This window comes from Triturus cristatus, chromosome 9 (genome assembly GCF_964204655.1).
Source record: "Triturus cristatus chromosome 9, aTriCri1.1, whole genome shotgun sequence".
NCBI lineage: Eukaryota > Metazoa > Chordata > Amphibia > Caudata > Salamandridae > Triturus > Triturus cristatus.
The window spans coordinates 567,007,529-567,029,882 of record NC_140592.1 but is presented as its reverse complement, the minus strand read 5'-3'; the positions used below and the strand labels follow the sequence as shown (position 1 = coordinate 567,029,882).

The 22,354-nt window shown below is 45.4% G+C and overlaps 1 protein-coding gene and 1 pseudogene across 5 annotated transcripts in view; both read left to right on the top strand.

Moving 5' to 3' along the window:
- The window catches only part of KLC3 (kinesin light chain 3), a 1,068,754-nt gene that overhangs the window by 270,153 nt on the left and 776,247 nt on the right, over window positions 1-22,354 (top strand). The gene's annotated exons all lie outside the window — the stretch shown is intronic.
- LOC146798299 (small nucleolar RNA SNORA17) lies at window positions 13,253-13,335 on the top strand (annotated as a pseudogene).

The window sequence follows — 22,354 nt, the reverse complement described above, 5'->3', positions numbered from 1 at the left end:
CCCATGGCTCGAGGGGGATAAGGGGCTGATATAATTAAATAATACAGTGAGAGTAAATGTAAAGCTAACAAAAAACGGAAAGAATGAACCTGTTGGAATAATGGCACAGTAATTTCCTTGGATAAGTCAAGAGTGAGAATGTCATAGACATAAAAAACAGACTGCTGACAGGTGTCAGAACAGATTCACAATAGCGTGGATATGTCCGAGAGATGGGTGACGTATTATACGGTACTAAGGAAGAAAATAAGAAAAAGAGTCTTTGTAAACACAGAAATAAATTATACAGAAGGGAGAGGTCCATACAAATGGGATCCCCAAATAATAAGTAGCCAGTGTGGTAGATCAACATGACTCACAGAAGCTAATGAGCCAGGCTAAAACTAGAGGAAATACAGAAAAAAAATATTTGTGAGTCTTTAAGAATGAGGAGAGTATACGCAGTGGGTCAAACAGTTACAGTAGCGCGTTTTGCCAAGGGCAATGTTTATTTAGACCAGTGAGAGAGGTCCGGAGGATGTAAATCCAAAACACCTCTCTTTTGCCCCTGAGTCCATTGATGTTATTGTCTATCGGGTTATGGACTTTTTCTAAGATGGTCCATTGAAGTTCGGTTTCCAAATGTTGATGGTCAAGCCAATGCTGTACGAGAGGAGCCCCTCTCCGTTTATTCCTGATTGCTGATTTATGCTCACTAAGGCGGGTTCTAAACTCCCTTCCCGTCTCGCCTACACAGCCCATAGGGCAGGGGTACAGGATAAGGTAGATGACATTGGCAGATCTACAATTGGTCATTTCTTTCAGTTGGAAAGTTTGTTTCCCCCAGCGAAGTTCCGTTGAGACCAGGGCAGAGCTACATGCATGACAATTTCCACATTTATGGTTACCTTTCACTGGAGAGGTACCCATGATCGATCTCTGGTTGAAAGTTTTGGCTTCATCTAGTTTAGATCTAACCAGAATGTTGCGAAGATTTCTGTTTCTTCGAAAAGCAAAAAGTGGTCGAGGCAGGGGGTTGGAATGGGGTCCTGAATTGAGAATATGCCATTGTGAGCATATGATTTTACGAAGTTTGTTATTAAGTGTGGAGTGTCTAGTGACACAAATGAGTTTCAGCAGGGTACTACAGGGGAGTCCTGGACACAGAATTGAGGGGCCTGGATCGGCTTGAGAAGGCTGTGCTTTTGCCAGTGGTGTGATCGGCCCAGGCATCTTCATCGCCAAGCTGTTAGTGGAAAGAGGGTTCCATGAACATGAAATCTGCCTGCCAGTGGGTTCCCCGGAAACTCTGCACGAGGTACAGATTCCCGCTTCTTCCTGTGATTAGGGATATGTCCAACTGGGCTAATAATCTGGGGGTATTAGATCACTGAAGGGGACAACGCCTGGCCAAGCAGCTGAGATCGCTGTGCAGGGGAGCGTCGTCACAAACAAGGATTGCTCTAGGAGGGGGCCCCCCACTTGAGAGCGCTGCGCACCATGCCTGACCTGGGGATCTGAGCATAGAGGGCTTCCCAGGAGCGAGCAAGTGAAAGTCTACAAGAAGCAATGGGGAAGCCATCAAAGAGAAGGGGATATAGCGTCCCTAGCACCAGGGGCCCAGGAACTCAAATAGATGACGAGGTAGAGTGTATAGAATCAGGGAATTGAGGCCCCCACCCTGGCAGACATTATGCAAGCCATCACGGCCTCCAGGGAGGCCTTAGAGGTGAAAATCAACTCGATAGGGACAGATGTGAGTTTGCTGAAAGATGACCACCGTAAACTCAAAGAACGAGTACTAGCCTCAGAAAAGGAACTCGAAGACGTGCTTGAAAAAGTAGAGATGCTCCAGAAGGCGCTGACCACAGTTGAGGGTCGAGTCTAAGTGCTAGAGGCACGGGCAGAGGACAGTGAAGGAAGATCCCGCAGGAATAATATACGGATTATTGGAATGCCGGAAAAATCGGAGGGTACAGATATGGTGGGCTTCCTTGAAGACTGGATCAAAACTGAAGTCGTCCCGGAGGGACACTCCTCCTTCTGTGCCTTAGAATGGGCCCACAGAGTCCCAGTCTGACCGCCCCCTCCGGGGGCCCCTCCCGATCCATAGTGGCGAGATTGCTTCATTTTCGACATCGCTATCATGTGCTCCTTAAGGCCCATCAAAAACAGGAACTGCAGGTTGCCAACAGTAAAATAATGATCTTTCCGGATTTCACGAAAGAAGTACAGCGTCATAGGGCCTCATTAGGTCTCGCTGAGCCCCAGCGCTTGCGCTGGCTCGAAGAGACATTTTGTATGTGGGATTTTCAAAGTGCTGCTGGCTGGCCTAACGCTTGCGTTCACGCGATCGTACACGCACGCAGCTGGCCGCTAGCAGCACTTTGAAAACATGTGTGCGTCATCGCGATCACTTTCGCTTTCAGAGCGATCGCGATGACGCACGCGCACACACAACTTCCGCTTCTCCCCCTCCCCCACCACATTTTGCGTCTCCGGCCGCTCGCGCGCGGCCAACGCTTGTTTCCCATGCATACACTGCTAGCTCATTTGTCCCAAGGTTATTCTTCTATATTAAATATTTACCTCGAGTTTAAGCACATCATGCTGAAGTCTTCATTGAAACTCTAAGAAGCTTTTGATAGTTAACTTTCCCTTGAGATCTTGTCCAAAAAAGTATGTGGTAAGCGCTGAGCTAAGGCTGGTCTTCAGTGTATTTCCTGTTGTAGAGCGATCTCTGTGACTCATCCCCATGCTAGTCTGTGAACGAATGATGCTCTGGACCTGCACATAAAATAAAGGAAAGCATTACTGCTAGGTCAGAAATTAAAGGAAAAACAACCTTGACACCAGGACACACGAGGCAATGCGAAACTACACGCACTCTACCCTGAAACTACCCGGATAAGCCAGCCAGTGCTACACAAAACACCTAGCAATACATGAAATAGCCTCTGTTCTGCCTCGGTGGAAAACAATGAAGAAACCACTCCAGATGCGAACCAATGACGGGTTCACAATTTACATGGACAAATTTAACCAATACGGAGAATGATTGCCTGTTAGTATTTCACTTTCTACTTGCATCTATAAACTGGTGTGAAACCCCTCAATAACAGGGGGCAAAGTGGTTTAGTGGCTTGCAGATAATCACAAAGAATGCTTCTTTTTAGTGAACTTTTAGCATTTGAATATTCGGAATTCTATTTACTTACCATCATTTTGATATTTTAGTATTAGTCAATCCTCATAACAACCCACCCACCTCCGTGGCACCCTTGTCACTGTGGGTCTGCTTGCTGCTAACCTGTACTGGCATGAGTACACTTACTAATGCATGTGCCTGGCATTCCAAAGGGAAATGACATGTGGTGGAAGGTGCAATGGTTGCTCGAGTTATACACCTCCTCCCAATCTTAGTTTACAGCCTCCTTAAAATATTTGCCACATTGTATTATTCCGCAATATAATCTAAGCCTGCCAACACAACCCAAACACTCGGGAATCATGTCCCAACAAATGTATTTATAATTTTGCCAACCATCAGACCCTTTTTTTTTTTTTATTCCTCACCGGGAGAACCTGCTCAGGATGCCACTGAATAGGACATATTTCAATATAAATATAAGTGCCTCCACCTGATTTGTGGCCTAGAAAACCTTCTGCATCTTTAAAAAAAAAACACTCACATTTTTGTTAACCCGTCTCAACAGTGCAAAATGATGAAAATAATAAGTACAGCTCTGTAAATTGCCAAGAACAAACACTTATTCTAGGTCCACATACATGCATTTTGTTTCTCTTTCACTCGGCTACAGAGGCTTGCTAACACTAGTGAGGTAACATATCTTTCTCTCTCTCCACTGCAGCTGGGACAGGGGCACTTCAACCTTGCATTAGCAGATACACACTTCCCTAGGAGAGTCCTAACAGTAAATAGTGAGGCACACCTCAGTAGAGCAGGTGTGGGAATGGTTTCCATTCCAATAAAATCCCTCTCCTGAAGTGTTGAGTTAAACCAATGATCCGTTCTATAGGAAATGCAGAGTTGTATTGGAATGGAGCGAAATGTCCCCAATGATGTACACTCCTACAAGTGGCCAATTTTCTCAGTAATTGTAGCCCTTAATGGCGATTCACTGAGTACCGCCCACTTACTGTCCACCAAGGAAATGTGGTTAATAGTTTGGGAACTCCTAAAAGGTTTTGTGCCTCAAAAAGACCAGCTACTTGACACAAGGAGCATGTAGGAACTCTTAACTGGTGCTCTATGATGCAAGGCCATCCTGGCCTTGGTCCTTCCAGGTCCAGTACTTTGAGCCAGGCCAGTAAACTTGGATTGATAAGGCCCTCCACCTTATCTTTCAAGTATGATGGCATATCCTTTCCACACATTCTGGGCTTGGCAGAGGCACAAAGTGCAGCCCTAAGGGCAAAACCCACAGGCACCGTTCCTCCCTCCAGAGATAAACTTAGAACTAACTACACCCACTTGGAAAGGTCCAACCATACACTCTCAAGCACGTCAAGTAAGACAACAAGCACTGGCCTCAGTCATACCAGAGGCCACTGTGGCCTCGAAAAATCTACAAGTCAGATTTTATCGGGTGGAGGTATTAAAAAAGACCAACTAGTCGTTCTGGTGAGTTTACATAAACTGTACAGAAAGTGAATAAGCAATTAAAACACCTTTAAATCTTGTTTTTATCCTGGCACATTTGTTGTGTGTTCAAGGACAGAGGTCAAATGTCAGTTTGTCTTTTTACTAATTGCTTATCTTATTCTTAATAGGTGACACTGTAAAAACGTTGGTACAGCGTGCAGATATCTATAAGACTTGGTTGTCCTAATGGAAGCTTCTGAACTTGATGGAATTTGATATGGCTCTGTAGTCCGTTATATCTAAAACATATAAAACAAGCATTGGCATAGCCAATAGGTCTTGCCTTTGGGGCCTTATAAGTGTTTAACCATGCAACAGTTACTATTGTTGCTCCAAGGATATTGTGCTGCATAACTAAATGCTTATAAGGTCCCAAAAGCGAGACCTATTGGCTATGCCAATGCTTGTTTTTAGCTGTTAAGAAAAAATGCAACTTCAGATACCTTATGCCATGTTGTTTCCGACGCGGCTGCGAGTGGCGCAGGAGGCGTGGGACTGGCTAGACAATCAACGGAGCCAGAATGAATGAAGAGACTGTGTAGGAGACTAGGATCTGCACTTATGTTGCCCCCACCTTTTTTCTGATGTATACACTGGTTTCTGGCTACAGTCTAGCTGAGTCCCTGCTAAACAGGGCCCCAGTCTCACTGATCTCTCTAAACAACTTGGTGTGCATATTAGATGCACTAGTGATTGGATACTGTGGTACCTTATGAGCCCCTAGTATATGGTACCTTAGGTACCTAGGGCATTGGTACTTCACAGGCCTACCAGGGGCTGCAGCATGTATTATGCCACCCCTGGGAAGCATTCTCAATCTGACACCACAGGCCTGCTACTGCAGCCTGTGTGAGGTAGTGTTAGCACTCCTCACTGAGGTATAGGTTCCTATATCTCACCATACACACACATATAAACCTATCAGTCACCCCTATTGCAGGCCCTATCAATCCTGAGGGCAGGGTGCTTGGTTTACTATGTGAGGGGGAGCTTCTGCATGAGCAGGACCCCTCTGCAGCTGGCAGAGTCTATTCTCTGCTGCTGTTTGTGGATGCGGTTAAACCATATACTCTTAAGTGCATTATAACCTCGCGGTAAATGCTAACTTTGGAATGACTGCATCAAAACATGTTGTGTTTGGTGTCAAACAACTTGGAATCATACCCCCACACCAGTAACTGGTGTGGGAGTATGATCCCACCCTTCTAGAGGAGATGACATGTACCCACTGTACTAAACGGTAGAAATCTTCTAGAGCCCTGGCATCACAAAATGGTTGCCACCAGCACAGACACTGGGCTGCCCTCCTGCTGCTGACCGAAACTCGCAGTGGAGGAAGCCCAACAAAAGGTATCCTGTCACAGGGAGGTGTCACCACCTCCCAGACAGGAGTTAGTGTATTGGAGCTGGGTGGGTGCACTATTGGTGTGCTTTGAAGTCCTGCACTGGGGGAGCAGTAGGCTCCTCTGCGCATGTGCCAGCTCAAACCGGTTCAGGGGCTCCCTGCCCCTGCTCTGGCATGAAACTGGACAAAGGGAAGTGGGTGTAACCACCCACTACTCTGACCCTCCTAGAGGAGTGGTCATAGAGCTAGTCCCTTCCCTATCTTCACTATAAGATAGCAAGCATTGCCAATGCAATTCAGTTTACCCTGGACGACGCTCTACAAAGAAGAATCCTGGCCCTTCGACGTTCCACTATCTCTGGAAGACTGAAGAATCTCCCTTGGAGTCAAGGAGTGACTCCCTTGCTTGGCAGGCACCTGTAACTTCAATCGACGGTTGCAAACTTCACCGCTCCCGCCGGAGTCCGAAGTCCCTGCGTCCCCTGAGGCAGATTTCCTGACCTCTCGACGGCCATTTTGAGTCCCCAGCGAAGCTGTGGCATCTGGACCCCACGAATGACGAGGAACAGCAATACCAGGGAACCGTGCACTGATTTCGAGTGCAAACCCTAAACAACGTTCTACGAACTTGTGCTTTGGACCATCTGTAGTCTAAGTCCCTAGCAGGTCTTGTTCCGAAAATCAACGGCCTACCCCGTCCAGAGTGACCGGGGGTTCCTGTGAAACTTTTCCTGCAAAGGCGTCTTCGCAGTTACTTGCCCGTTGGCTAGTGACTCACCGAAGACTTTCTAACCAACTTCAAGGGCTCTCCTGGTTGCTCCAGGCCTGCCCTCACTTACCCTCGCTGGGTAAGTCCATCAGACCTTGCTGGTCTGCATCATCGACTATCTTCAGTTCTCACGAGACTTGCAGTTGCCAAGGCTTGTTGGCTCCAATCCGGTTGCAGACGTCGTGGGACACTCCGAATCCAGCTGCTGGTCATCGTCGATCCCTCCTGGACCTTGTGAGCGAAGAAACAAATCACCATCGACGACCTGAAATGACGCGACATCTGTGGTCATCCATCCTGGGTCACTGGCAAGTGACTTTGAACACTGTCCCCTCAATTTTCAGGTCCTCTTCATCTTCAATCCACCTTCGGATTCCAGCGGACACCTCTCCAGTCGTCTCAAGCAGCAAGTCTTCATTGGTCTCCCTTGAAAACAGCATCGCGACCCGACACCGAAAGACACCTATGCACCCGGCTTCCCTGGGTGAGGTAACTCGTGCACTCCGGTGCCCAAGTGAGTGTTGGCCCTCGAAATACTTACCCTGTAAGTGGCTTCCTTGTTGACTTCTTCGAAGTGCCCTAAAACTTTAAAATACAAACCGCGACTTGCTCCATTGTAACCTATAGGAAACCCGCGGCTGTGTTTAGACACTGCACGCGTCTCCCGTGGGCTTGTTACTTACCTGCTAACACTGCAGTAGTGAAGCCCCAGCGATTCCCAAGGCCCTAGGCTTTGTCATTTTACAAGTCGACTTTACATTCCTCAGAGACTTAGCCTGAAGGCTGCTCTCCACAGCTACCACTAGGATAGCTTTCTTTAAAAGGTTGTCTTTAACCTATCTACCATAAGAGTCGAATTGGACTGGTGCAAGGTGGCCACTATAACTAGTGACCAGCATATGCCAGGCCAACTTCTCACAGACTGCATCACTGGAAAGTTCACAACAGCATACAAGAAAGAACGCACTAGCAGCCTGTGCTCCAGAGAAGCCAGGAATGAAAAGCGTAAGGTATTACAGGCGGCGGTGGAACTCACCAGAAGGGACTCCAGCCCTGGCTCGAATAAGACTGGTCAAGATGCCGATAAGTCAGACAGCTCGGTGGCTGCTAGTTCTAATGAAAACTATGATGACGAATTGCCGCAGGTCACGCCTCAAACAGCGGACGACATTGTCTGACTTGAACAATATGGGTCGCTGATGTGGTCATTAAATAGTACTGCCGTTAGGCCTATAATTACGTGGAAGGAGAGAATTGGGATGGCCTTCTAAACACAAAGTTTTTGAAATCCTCCTGGATCCCAGGGAAAATAATGTTTTGAAACACTGCTGGGGGTGGATGTTGGTGGAACTCTAGGAGCCTCTGCTTGTGACTCACTAGTCATAACACTGTTTTGTAGACTACTCTGAGTTTGGATGGGAAATCATTTGGTTGCACCTGTCCTAGGGAGGGGGAGTTGGGATTTTGTTATTGCACTAGTTAAGGGTTTGAGAACTGTTGGGGCCAGGCGTGTCAAAATCAGTGTAGTTGTAGATAATATGTCTCACCTATCTCAATGGTACCCCACATAGACCTTAAATGTATCTCTTGGAATGTTCGGGGGATGCACACACTGTCACAACATCATAGGATACATGCCTTTCTAATAAGGAGAGGCATTCAGATTGCGTTGCTTCAAGAAACCCATGTTATGGCCAAAGAGGGGGCTGCACTCCAGCATAGATGGAGGGGTCAGGTGTTTTATACTAACTATTCGGCCTTTGCTCGGGGGGTCCTGATTTAGGTAAGAGCAGGGGTGCCCTTCCAACGCACGAACCAAATGATTGATCTGGATGGCAGGTACATTATAGTCACGGGTAAATTAGATGGTAGAGATGTAGCCCTAGGAAGCCTCTATGGCCCAAATACAGAACAGCTGGCGTTCTTGGCCCAGTTATCTGGGACACTGGCCTCTGTACTGATGGACCCAGTAATCCTAGGTCGGGACTTTAATTGTGTTACTGACGTTGGATTGGACAGGTCACATCCGCCACTCCCAGGCACACCTCCACATAAAATAGAAGCAGCACGCCTTACCTGGCAATTGCAGTGGGGTTTGGTAGATTCCTGGAGGGCACAACATCCAGCTGACAGGGACTATTCATTTTTCTCGGCCCTGCATGAACTCCATGTTAGATTGGACTCTATATTATGCTCCCCAGACATTCATGAACATGTACAGACTACCGAGTACCTCACTAGAACAATATCAGATCATAACCTGCTATAACTAGGCTTAACATGCTCTCGTGAGCGCCCTAGAATTCCGTCCTGGTGCTTGAAACCAGAGAAATTGGAGGATCAGGTTTACAGAGTAGCGGTGGGTACTGCTATTGAACAGTATTTTGCAGAGAATGCCAATACAGCAACCTCTAAATTAATAGAGTGGGATGCCTTTAAGTCACTTATCAGGGGGCGGTCTATCTCTGAATCTGTGAGAGTGTGTAAGACTTTGCTACAGGACACGATATCAGCGGAAAACAGACTCCAGGAATTGGAGAGAGAATGGCCAGAACAGAGAGCCAAGCAGAAGGAACTTCTAACGGCTAGGGAAGAGTTTTGCTGCCCAGGTGGTGCAACTTCGATGTGTTGACTATAAAAACGATATAACCAGAGCCCATGCTGAACGAGATAGGTCTGGAGCCCTGCGGGCCTGGTTGGCCAACCCGGCTCAACAGGGTTCAGTGATACTAGAACTCAGAGGTCTGGGGGAGGAACCGTTGTACCGTCAGCAGGACATTAATAATAGATTTTTTGAATTCTATGAGATATTATATAAGAGCAAACAGTTGCCCACTCCTGAGGATTTGGCTACTTTTGTCAACATAGTGGACTTACCGTTGGTGCCGGAAGAAATAGCAGAAGATCTGGGCGCTGACATAGGGCTAAGTGAGGTTAGAGGGGCTATAAAAACCATGGCCAGAAATAAGACACCAGGGACAGATGGTCTCCCGGTGGAGTTCTACTTGACCTATATTGATCTGCTTGCTCCTAAGCTAGTGGAGCTTTACAACCAAGCAGTACGGGAGGGTCACCTCCCTGCCACCACAAGAGACTATAAGGTCTTGAGCCGGATACTGGCGACTCGGCTTCTCCCACATATGTCCACTTTAATCCAGCAAGATCTGGCTGGCTTTATTCCCACCAGAAACACCGTATTAAACATTAGGCTTCGGATCCTAGAGGCGAGGTCTGACGTCAAGGGGGTGAGACCATCTGTGCAGTGGATATTGAAAAGGCCTTCGATAGCCTTGAATGGGCTTACAACTTCGAGGTGATGAGGAAGTTTGGGTTAGGCCCAGCATTTATTAAATGGACGGGCCTGCTATATTCAGACTCTACTGCCTGAGTCAAGACGGCAGATTAATTTCAGAAAGTTGTAGAATAGAACGGGGCACAAGGCAGGGATGCCCTTTGTCGCCTCTATTGTTTGCCTTGGCCATGGAGCCGTTGGCAGCCAGAGCTAGCACGGGGCAATATTTTCAGGGATTGGAAGTACCCGGCCAGATTCACCACATTGCGCTCTAGGCGAATGATCTTCTGATGTGACTGGCAGGTGATGCAACACACTTACAGGGGATGAAGGACCTCCTCCATGGTTTATGGCAAGTAGCGGGCCTAAAAGTAAACTGGACAAAGTCCTCCCTGTTCCCAGTTAGGGCAGATGTAGCTGTCCCCGCAGAGACGAATGGGGGTACAATGGCAACCCCACTGCTTGGCCTACCTGGGCACCCAGTTTTATCACTCTCCTATCGACCTGTTAGAAGGAAATGTAGGGCGGGCTTTACGGGGGGTTAAGAGCAGCTTTGATTTCTGGGAAATCCTGCCATTGTCGGTAACGGGTAGAGTGGCCCTCCTAAAAATATTGACGCTCCTGCGGCTGCTCTATTATTATGGAGTTCTACCAGTTTGGATCCCGACCCGATGTTCGCCCACCTGAAATCACTGGTAATGGCGTTTATATGGTGACCCGGCAGGCGGCGGGTAGCCCTCACTACACTTTTGAGGCCAAGAATAGAAGGAGGGTTAGCACTACCTGACTTTGAGCACTACTACATAGCTGCACCATTACAATGGCTCACAAAATGGGTGGCGGACAAACTCAGGGAGCCTGTGAAAAAGAGGGGCGAGTCCCCAGACTTGCGGCTTCTATCACAAATAATTTTGAGACTCCCTTGCTGTGAAGAGGACCTCCCCATGGACCTCAGTGCAGCGCTTAAATGCTGGAATAGAAGCCTGAGAAGGGCCAAGGTCAAACATCCATATGCACTGGAAATCCCCTTGCTTATGTGTGAGGCACTCCCCCATGGTGGTGACTGGCGTGGGCTGGGTGCATGGGCAGATTCGTGACTTTCTACAAAAGGGGACCTCTATGAGGAGGGCACGCTGATCCCATTCAACGATCTCAAGGAGCGGCACGATCTACCAGGAGAAGACTTTCTCTTGCACACAGCCCTTACGGCAACCATGAGGAAACACTGGAATGAGGGTCTCTCTGAGCCGGATATCTCAACAGGATGTCAATACTTAGTCACTGCGGCTGGCACCTTATAAAGCAGTCACATGTCTGTACAGGTGACTTACATACACAACGCTCCCTCCCCTGACTAAAATCCATAGAGAATGGGAAGCAGATCTGGGCAGGCCTATAGTAGATAAAGAATGGGGGATACTGGTGGGGAGGGCGTGGAAAAGTACTAGAAATGCACGGTTTCAACTGATAAACTTTAATGTGCTCCATAGGGCCTACCTTACCCCAGACAAGCGCAATCAGTATTTTAATATGTAAACTGCAGCCTGCCCACGATGTCATACAATAGGAGCTGATTTTTTGCATATGTTCTGGAGCTGCCAGCAAAAAGGGGACTTCTGGGAGGAGGTAACCTCAATATTGGTGGAAGTAACTGAGAAGGCAATAGGAAATACCCCATACTGCTAAAAACAAGGTAACTAGTAAGTTCCAAGACCTTGGATTAGTTTTAGCTAAGCGAGACATTACTTGTCAATGGAAATCGAGTATTGGCCATAGTTTCTCTAGATGGAAGAAGGAGTTCATTAAGTGGGCTGAATGTGAAAACACTGTCAGATTGAGAATAGCTAAATGAGCGGGAAGCGAGAAATCGCTGGAAGTATCCAGAATGTGGACAGCGTTGTTTGATATACTTAAAAATCCAAATACTGTGGGCGGGAGTGACCTAGAAGAAGACGGCCAGGGTGGAGCTGTCTGATTTCCCTGCGTTGGGCCTACTGTGTGAATTGACCCTGGGTTAGATAACATCCCCCAAGCTGAGAGGGACTCCTCTGTTAGCAAACCTCAAAGTTAAAGATCTATGGCCCGGCAATCGACTGGGCAGGTAAATGACTAAAGAGACACACCTGGGTGGGAGGGTAGGGTGGTGGGTGAAGTTGGGGTAGGGTTTAGTAAATACATTTGAGACATCTGATTTATGGTTTGTAATCTCACATAAAAGTTTGATACTATTTACGACATAACTATACTGGTAATGGAGATACGACATTGACCGGTAAGTACTTGCATCCGGCAAAACCACTAAGGGAAGAACATGTTTCTATAATGATTTGGAAATATCAAGATGGGAAAGATATCGTATGACGGTACTGCTTACTCGAAAAGTAATAAAAATCTATTTACAAAATAAAATCTGGGGAAACCCCTAGTGCTCCTTTTCCATGAGTATTCCTGTCCACATTTTCCTGTTCTTCTGCCCCTACAGGATGGCCATCATCCTGATACAGAAGCTATGAGAGCAGCTTAATGGTGGGTTGCCACCTGTCTTTATCTTTCTAAGACTACACAGGGTCCTTAATTCCTGGATCTTTAGACCACTGTACTTAGCAGCCTGGGGTACACTGGTATCCCCAACTAAATACATGGTTCTAGGTGTAGTGAGGTGTTGCACCCACCTACCCGAGGAAAAACTAAACTCTTTGAGGTTGGCAGTAGCCCCTGATCTGCCCCCCGGGGGGGAGAGAGCCTACTAGGCGCAAGTGATTATGCTGGCTTTTTTATACGTAGGGGTAGGGCCTGCCCAGAATGGGCATCCCAATGCCCCCACCCTACACCCCCAAAGAAGGCAAAAGTTCCTACCTCCCCAGGAGGCAGATGGGGGCCATAGCCCCTGATCCAGGGTGCAGACAGCCCACCAGGAATCAGGGATTTTTTTTTAATAAATATGTAGGGTTGGGGGCTGCCCAGAAGGGGCATGCCAGTGCCCCCGCCCCAAAAAATGTTACAGACCTTCTGCCTATCCTTGCGAGGCATATGGAGCAATAGCCCATTGTCTCCCCCTCCCCCCCCCCCCCCCAGCCGGGCAGAAAGCCTACTAGGCTACTAGGCACCAGGGATATATTTTTTTTCAAAATTCAGGGGTGGTGTCTGCCCAGAATGGGTATGCCAATGCCCCTACCTCCCAAGAAAAGATGCCACAGTCTTCCTGCCCCCCCAGGAGGCAGATGGGGCAGTAGCCCCTGATCTGCCCCCGGGGGGGGCAGAGAGCCCACTATGGGCAAGCGATTATGCTGGCTTTTTATTGCGTAGGGGTGGTGCCTGCCCAGAATGGGCATCCCAATGCCCCCAACCCCATCAGAAAATAGCCACTTTATTTCTTCTCCCCTTGGGGGCATATCGGGGCAATAGGTCTCGATTCCCCCCTCCCCAGGGCGGCAGAAAGCCCACTAGGCACTGACTTTTGTTTCGGAATGTGGCTACCTGTGGATTTGGGTCCTAGCACAGCCGGCACCCAAGGAAACCTAGCAAACCAATACATTTTTGAAAACTAGACAAGCAGGGCAATCCAGGATGGGGTGACTTGTCTGGCTCTCACCAGGTTCTGTTACCCAGAATACCTTGCAAACCTCAAACTTTGTCAAAAAAATAAATTTTCCCCACATTTCTGTGATGAAAAGTTCTGGAATCTGCGTTGGCCCAGAAACTTCCACCCACACCGCATTCTCAAAAGTCTCCCGATAAAAATGGTACCTCATTTGTGTGGGTGGGTCAAGTACCCACGACAGGCAAAGGCCCAAAACGTATTGAGGAGACATCAAAATAGCCTATCACAAAAAATGATCTGGTTTTGCAGGGGGGCATCAGGGTTTTTGTCCGGGCTCGCGGCCATCTAGGGAAACCTACCGAACCCACACATTTCTGAAAAGTAAACACCCTGGGGAGTCCAGGGAGGTTTGGTTTGCGTAGATCCCCCAACGTTTTCTTACCCAGAATCCCCTCCAAACCTCAAATTTAGCTGAAAAAAGCAATTTTTACACACATTTTTTGTGTGGGGTCACTGTGCCGGCACAAATGTCCTACCAACTAGCATTTCCCTTGTTCTCCTGAGTAAAATGATACCTCACTTGTGTGGGTGGGCCAAGGTCTTGTGACTGTTAAAGGCCAAAAACATATGGAACAAGGGTATAGCACAGCGAATTTTAAGCGTTTCATTTAAAAATAAAAAGTTTCCAGCCAATTCTGCATTGGACAGCCACACAAGTGAGGTATCATTTCACTTGGGGAACTCTGGGTGTTAGGACATTTGTGCCGGCACGGTGACCCCACACAAAAATGGAAAAAGTATTTTTTTCAGCTAAATTTGAGGTTTGCAGTGGATTCTGGGTAAGAAAACGTTGGGGGGTCCACGTAAGTCATACCTCCCGGGACTCCTCAGGGTACCTAGTTTTCAGAAATGTGTGGGTTTGGTAGGTTTCCCTAAATGGCCACCATGCCCAGGACCAAAGACCCAGGTGACCCCCCTTGCAAAACCAAGTAGTTTTGTGATAGGCAATTTTGATGTCTCCTCAATATGTTTTGGCCTCTTGCCTGTCGCAGGTACTTGGGCCACCCACACAAGTGAGGTACCATTTTTATTGGGAGACCTGGGGGAATGCTGGGTGGTAGGAAATTTGTGTCAGCCTGGTGATCCCACAACTTTCCCACTTAGAAATTTGAGAAAAAAGTAATATTTTCAGCAAAATCTGAGGTTTGCAGTGGATAATGGGTAGGAAAACAATGGGGGGGTCCACGCAAGCCATACCTCCTTGGACTCCATTGGGTGTCTAGTTTTAGAAATGTGTGGGTTTGCTAGGTTTCCCTTTGTGCCAGAAGAGCTAGGGGTCAAAATCCACAGCTAGGCACTTTGCGAAAAAAGGGTCAGTTTTTGCTGTAAAAAGGTGATGTGTCCACATTGCGTTTTGGGCCGTTTCCTGTCACAAGCATTAGGCTTACCCACACCAGTGAGGTACTGTTTTTATCAAGAGACTTTGGGGAATGTGGGGTGGGTGAAGTGTTGTGGATCCACGCAGATTCCAGAACATTCCATCACAGAAATTTGAGGAATTTTTTTTTTTTTTAATAGAGTTTGAGGTTTGCAAGGGGTTGTGGGTAACAGAACCTGGTGAGAGCTAGACAAGTCACCTCATCCAGGATTATTCTTGGCTTCTAGTTTTCAAAAATGTATAGGTTTGCTAGGTTTCCCTAGGTGCCAGCAGAGCTAGGGTTCAAAATCTACAGCTTGGCACTTTGCAAAAAAAGGTTCTCTTTTCACTGTAAAAATGTGGTGTGTCCACGTTGCGTTTTGGGTCGTTTCCTGTCGCGGGCACTAGACCTACCCACAAAATTGAGGTACCATTTGTATCAAGAGACTTTGGGGAATGCGGGTGGGTGAGATTTTGGGGATCAACGCAGATTCCAGACCTTTACATCACAGAAATCTGAGGAAAATTGGTTTTTTTTTTAATAAAGTTTGAGGTTTGCAAGGGATTCTGGGTAACAGAACCTGGTGATAGCCAGACAAATAACCCTATCCGGGATTACGCTGAGTGTATAGTTTTCAAAAATGTATAGGTTTGCTAGGTTTTACTAGGTGCTGGCAGAGCTAGGGTTCCAAATCTACAGCTAGGCACTTTGCAAAAAAGGATCCTTTTTCACTGTAAAAATGTTGTGTGTCCACGTTGCGTTTTGGGCCGTTTCCGGTCACGGGCACTAGGCCTACCCACACAAGTGAGGTACCGTTTTTATCGAGAGACTTTGGGTAATGCGGGGTGGGTGGGATTTTGAGGATCAACGCAGATTCCAGAACTTTACATCACAGAAATGTGAGAAAATGTGTTTCTTTTGACAAAGTTTGAAGTGTGCAGGGGATTCTGGGTAACAGAACCTGGTGAGAGCCACACAAGTCCCCCCATCCTTGATTCCACTGGGTGTCTAGTTTTCAAAAATGTATAGGTTTGCTAGGTTTCCCTAGGTGCCGGCAGAGCTCAGGGTTAAAAACCACAGCTAGGCATACTGCAAAAAAGGGTGATTTTCCACTGGAGAAAAATGATGTGCCAACGTTGCATTTTGGGCTGTGTCTTGTCGCGGGCACTATGCCTACCCACACAAGTGAGGTACCATTTTTATCAGGAGACTTAGAGAAACACAGTATAGTAGAGCAAGTGTTTTTGCCAATTGACTTTCCATGCATTTATCTGTTCCAAATGTGGACAGTGTATGAAAAAGAATTAATTTTCAAAAATGCCCTCTAATTCACATGCTGGTATAGGTACCCACATCTACAGAGTTGTGCAAATAAACAGTGCTTCTAAACTCCATATGTTGTTGCCATTTCGGAAATACCTAGTTTTCCTTGATACTTATTTTTCACTCTTTTTATTTTACCAAGTGAATTGCTGTATACCTAGTACACAATGAAAAACCATAGCAAGGTGCAGCTCAGTTATTGGCTCTGGGCACTTCAGATTCTTGGTGAACCTATAAGTCCTATATACCCCAGCAACCATAAGGCTGCAGTGGACATAACGGTATATTGCTTTTAGAAATCTATCAAACTTAGAAGAAGGTACAGGTGAAAATGCAGACACAAATAGAAGTTTTTTCAAATCATTTTCAATATGTTTTAATTTGAACTGTTACTTTATATAGGAAAACCTTAAAGGATCTACACAAATGACCCCTTGCTGAATTTAGAATTGTATAATTGTATCTACATTTAAGAAATGTATAGCTTTCTGGGAGCCATTATTGGTTTCACATCAATTTTTAGCAGTAACTGAAAAGAGGGTGAAAGCACAAAAAATAGAAAAAATAGGCTATGTCCCACTAAAGTGCCAACATTTTGTAGAACATTTTGGTTTTCTAACAAAAGTCTGCCTGTTCCTGAAAGCTGGGGAAATGGTGATTTTTATCACCACAAGCGTTTTATTGATACCATTTGCAAGAAAAAAAACCAGACTCTTTCTACTTCAGCACTTTTTCCAATTTTAAACCGAAATCACAAAATTTAGCTGTATTTTGGCTAATTTCTGGGTCCCCTCCAGGGGAATTCACAAACCCTGGGTACCTTTAGAATCCTCAGGATGTTGGAAGAAAGGGATGCAAATTTTACGTGGATACCTTATGTGGACAAAAAGTTACAGTGGTCTTAGCACGAGGTACCCCAAATAGCCAAAAAAGGGCTCAGCACTGGTGGGGAAAAGGCCCAGCATTTAAGGGGCTAGGGGCTCTCATAATAAGTGGCCTGGTTAATTGCAGTATGTAACTCCTGTTTCGCATATATTGCAAGTAGGAGTTTGGCGACTAACACTACTCTTCCAATAGTTTTTCCCCAATAAATTTGGCCGGTCAAAACTGCTGAGATTTATCAGGTGAAGAATGCTCAATAATTAATGAGAGATGTGGATTTAGGTGCATTGTTATGTTAAATAATTTTATAAAGCGCGAGCAATTGCCCAGAGGCGTCAAGGCGCAACTGAGTATCGGAGCGTGTAAGCTAAGTTAATAGGTGAAAAGCCATGTCTTCAGTGACTTGCGAAAGGAAGGCAAGTTTGTCCGAGATTTAATGTGCGATGGCATAGAGTCCCAAGAGGCTCGCTTGAACCTAGAGATCATAATATTGTTTTTTGCCGCACTTGAATGGAGGGGCCTCTCCGACAGATACCATTTGAGCTTATCTTTGAGGTAGTTTGAACCAGGTTAGTGCAGTGCCCTGAAGGTGAAACATAGGCTTTGAAATTGAGACTTTGTTTGACCGGGAACCAGTGAAGCACCCCTAGAGCTGGTTTAGCAGATTGGAATTTGGAGATTCCTGACAAAAGCCTAGCGGCAGCTTTCTGAGTGGACTGCAACTAATTTAGATACTGCACCTGTAAGTTTAGATCCAGCCCGTTGCAGTAATCTATTTTTGACACTATTAATGATGTTACTACTGTTCTTTGCAGAGAAGGTGGAATGTATGGAAGAATCTTTTTAATTAGCTTAAGTGTATACAAAGTGGTTGAGATAGTGGCATTGACCTGGTCACCAAAGGCAAGTTTGTTGTCCATAAGGACGCCAAGATTTTGGACCATTTTACCAGGAGATAGTAGCGGCCCTAGATTTTGTGGCCAGCAGGAGAGTGTACAAAAGGTGGTGTCCTTGCCGAAAAGGAGGACCTCCATCTTGCTGGGATTCAGTTTAAAACAATTATTGTCCAGCCAGTCGTCTACGGCCAACATGCAATCATGGAGTCTAAGCACAGTGTTATCAGAGGATTCAGAGAAGGACACCACTATCTGGGTATCAAGTACCAAATTCCACATGTTGTTCCCCATTATCCGGGAAATACTTGTAATTGGGAGTTATTTTTTGGATCTGATAAATTCGACCCAGCAGAATAGGACTTTATTGGGTTAGATTAATATCAGCCCAAGCACCAGCCTTCTCATAATGGGAGTATTGGCCAATGTGTCTCCTTTCATGGGGCCACATCAGCCAGGCAGATTGTCATCAGATTGAATGCTGTCCCTAGGCAAGCCTTGAAGTGAGACACTGAACTGAAGGTCATCAGCTGTTGATACTCTAGAATATGCCTCCAGATGTTTTTATCAAGCATCCTAGCTTATTGATTGAACAAAAGATGCAAGAGCATGAGCAACGTAGGGACCGCAGCAGAAGCTGCACCAACAGGCAACACACATGACTGCATGGCTTCATGCATTGTGCTGCAATAATAAAGTAGTCCATTGTATTTGGTCAGCTAGAACTTGCAATCACCAGAGCAACTTACATTGACCAGTTGTATCCAAAGACAGTTGTAAGTCCAAGATTAAATGTTTGAATTATGTCAGTTTGCCTAGCCTTAAGTTAATCTTTGACAAAACACACAAGGGCAGTCATTGTCTAATGAGAAGATTTGTAGTCCTCCCAATCTATACCAGTCAGCTCTCTTTTCTTCTATACCTGGGAAATATCCATCTGCGTTTGTGCTTTAATTGCAAGGGATTGGTTGGTGATAGAGTGATAAATTGCACATACATCGACAAATGGACCCGCATTAAACATGAGCGGATACATCAATGCTTTTGCAGTGACTCTAGTACCTTACCTGTCTAGATGTACCTGTGGATGCCCTTCAGCATTCTTGCAAGGTGCTCTTTAGTGAGCTTGACAGATAGGGATCTAAGCCATATGTGATTGCATTCATCTTAATGGCAAATGTAAGGATTCCTGGGGCAGGCAGTAGGTTAAACACCTACAGGACCAGAACTGTTGTAGGCATGGGCAAAGTGGGCAATTAACCTTGGCTCCCGCTTTCCAAGCACCCCCCTGGAAACGCAATTGGGACGCTCTCTCTACCACTCTTTGTGCCTCCATTTCTCGGCATCAGTATTTCTACCACCTTTCTGTATCCCAACTCTCTCTGCTGTATCTTCCACTCACCCCACTGCTCTGTTTCTATATCTCCTAAATCTACTTAACTTCTCTCCCTCACCTCTCTCTTTACTTAATCTCTCAATCTTGCTCAATACCTCACTGCACAACACCTCTCTTTGCCTTTTTACCTTACCACCCTGCTGTCTACCTCCGTTCTCTATCCGCCTAATTTCTCTGTCGTATATCTTTCTTACTGTCTTGCCTCTCTCCACCTCGCTTTCTTTCTCTCTCTCTCTCTCTCTCTCACTAACGTTCCTTTCAATTAGCCTTACCCTTCATGTGCCTCCTCACGACTCCTCTCCTTTTACCTCTGTTCCTTCAAACCCATCCATATCTCTCGGGTTCATACTCCTTTCTCACTATGTTTCTTCCTTTATCTCTGTTTATCATTACCTCCTCGCTCTTTCTCATCTCTCTGTTTTTACCTGCCTTGTCTTTCTATAACTCACTTCTCTTTTTGCTCCTCTGCGTACGCCACCACTCTCTCTACCTACCTCTACCTTTCTCTTCTACCTCTTTCTATCTCACACACTCCATCTCTTTCTCTACCCACCTCCCTACCTCCTCTCGCTGACTATCTCCCTTCTGCCTCGATTTCACTGCTTTTGCATACCAGTGTCTTTACACCTCTGCCCTTCTCCCTTTTGCTTCCATGTCTCTTATTTAGCAGAGCTTAAGGTCACAGTATAGGTAAAGAGATGACCAGATGGAAAACGGAGATAAGGCCATGGAAGAGAGCAAACAAACAAATGTCAGAGTTCACTTTATGTTCTCATCAAATCCCAGGTTTTATCTCTTTATAAGTAGGGTGGCCACGATAAAACTATGTGCGGCAGACATAATTTTATATGTGAAAGCACAAAGCTCAAATATTCAGAATGCATTGGATGAAATACAGGATTTTACACGGATAGGAGAAAACCGTGTAAACCAAGCCAAGACAGAAATACTGATGTTTAATTCCACCATATCACAGCTTCTTTGCAATCCGTAACATCTCGACCTATTAGATATCTTGGAATATTTGTTACAAACAATTATGATCAATTATTTCTGCTTAGTTATGGGAATACTCCTCAAAAAGTGAAAAATATATTAGATCGATGTACCCTGCTCCCTCTGTCATTAGTAGGCCAGGTATCATTGATTAAAATGTCTATTGTACCCTTATTTTTATTTTTGTTTCTTAATCTTCCTCTTAAAATACTTTATACATATTTTGAAGAGCTGGATGGGATTATTTGAAAGTTAATTTGGGTTAATAAGCAACCAAGAGTTAAACCGTCTATACTCCAATGAGATACAACAGGGGGGGCTGAGCACTTACACATTTTGTGACATATTATCAGGCATCCTTGGTTAATCTGACAATCCAGCTAGTCGCAACATCTTCAACATACGATACATTTATATTTAAATTCATCTTAATGGAAAGTGCAATTAAATGACCTGTTCTTCTTCTATTTCCAAAGTTACAGACAAAAACCCAGATATAAGATGTTATTGGGTTTCGTATCCTGTATACAATTTTTTTTAAAGCACGTAATATACCTGCGTGCCACACATTCACTCGAATGCAAGACTGCGAGATTTGGGGCCTTCAGTTTCTTCAAGATGTTTTACATCAATGGAGAGATCTTGGTTTTGAACAATTGAGAGCGGTTTTTACAATCACACAAGACTGATTACTTGAGATTCTACTGTACAGCAGTTTTTTCAGACACAATGCAGCCTTTTGCTTAAGTTTTAACCAACTAACTAGTTTTTTGAGGAATAACTAGGGGTTGTTGAGTGAGTCTACAAAGACAATAATGCAAGAGAACAAATTGCTCATAGAGGGTAAAAGTGGAGGAAGAAACGGGATGTAGATTGAATACTAAAGAATGGCAGATACTAAGTGAGATTGGATATAGTGCTCTAAGAGCAGCAAACTGTGCAAGAGGATGGCCTTTTTTATCAAGGTGGTTGACCTATTGTGCACCATATAGATTACATAAGATGTTCCCATCACTTCTAGATCAATGCTTTAGGTGCAAGGCTAGTGAAGCTGGAGGATGGAATCTTATATTTTTTTCTTGCTGTCTACTGCAATTTTGGGAAAATGTTTTTAAGGTTATTGATCACTTCAATTTCTCCATCACTTAGGCTGGTACCAATTGGATCCTCGTATAGGGTATACCAGCCAAGTAAATATCAGCAATATTTATTTCAATTGCAATAGCGGTAGTAGCCAGATCATTGATCCTACAGAACTGGAAAACAGACAGGATACCATCAGTAGAACAATGGTTTAGTAAGATGTCCAGGACGTATGCTTTTGAGGAGTCATATGCTAAAGTGTAGGCGCAATTTGTAGATTCAAGGTGATCTGGACATCTTTTTCTTTATTTTTGCTGGAGAATGAATAATGATTATGATTAGCATCTTTCCTGCTCCAAAGCTGCTATTCAGAGATCAAGATTACTGCGGAGTTTAAAATTGATTTAGGCAATTGTTTAGATTAGCTGTGGGCATTTTAGGCCAAAGGATAGTCCTATACAGCTGCTGTGTGATGTATTTTTATTTCCTCCAAGCAGTGTACAACCACTTCCATCCCGAATCTTATAGATATCAAGTAAATACGATTGTATGAGATGGCATGCTTGTTGAGTTCATCTCCAAGGGCCCTACGGGGTACTCAGGACCCTCAGCGCAAAAATCTTTGGCTAACCTGACTAATAACTTCTATTCTTAAACTAGGTCATCGGCATTTACCATACATGCCACACTGTAAGGCATCACACAGGGGATGGAGCTTTTATGAGCATTCTTTATTCAATTTCTTATTTTTTTTAAATTTCTTTATTCGGT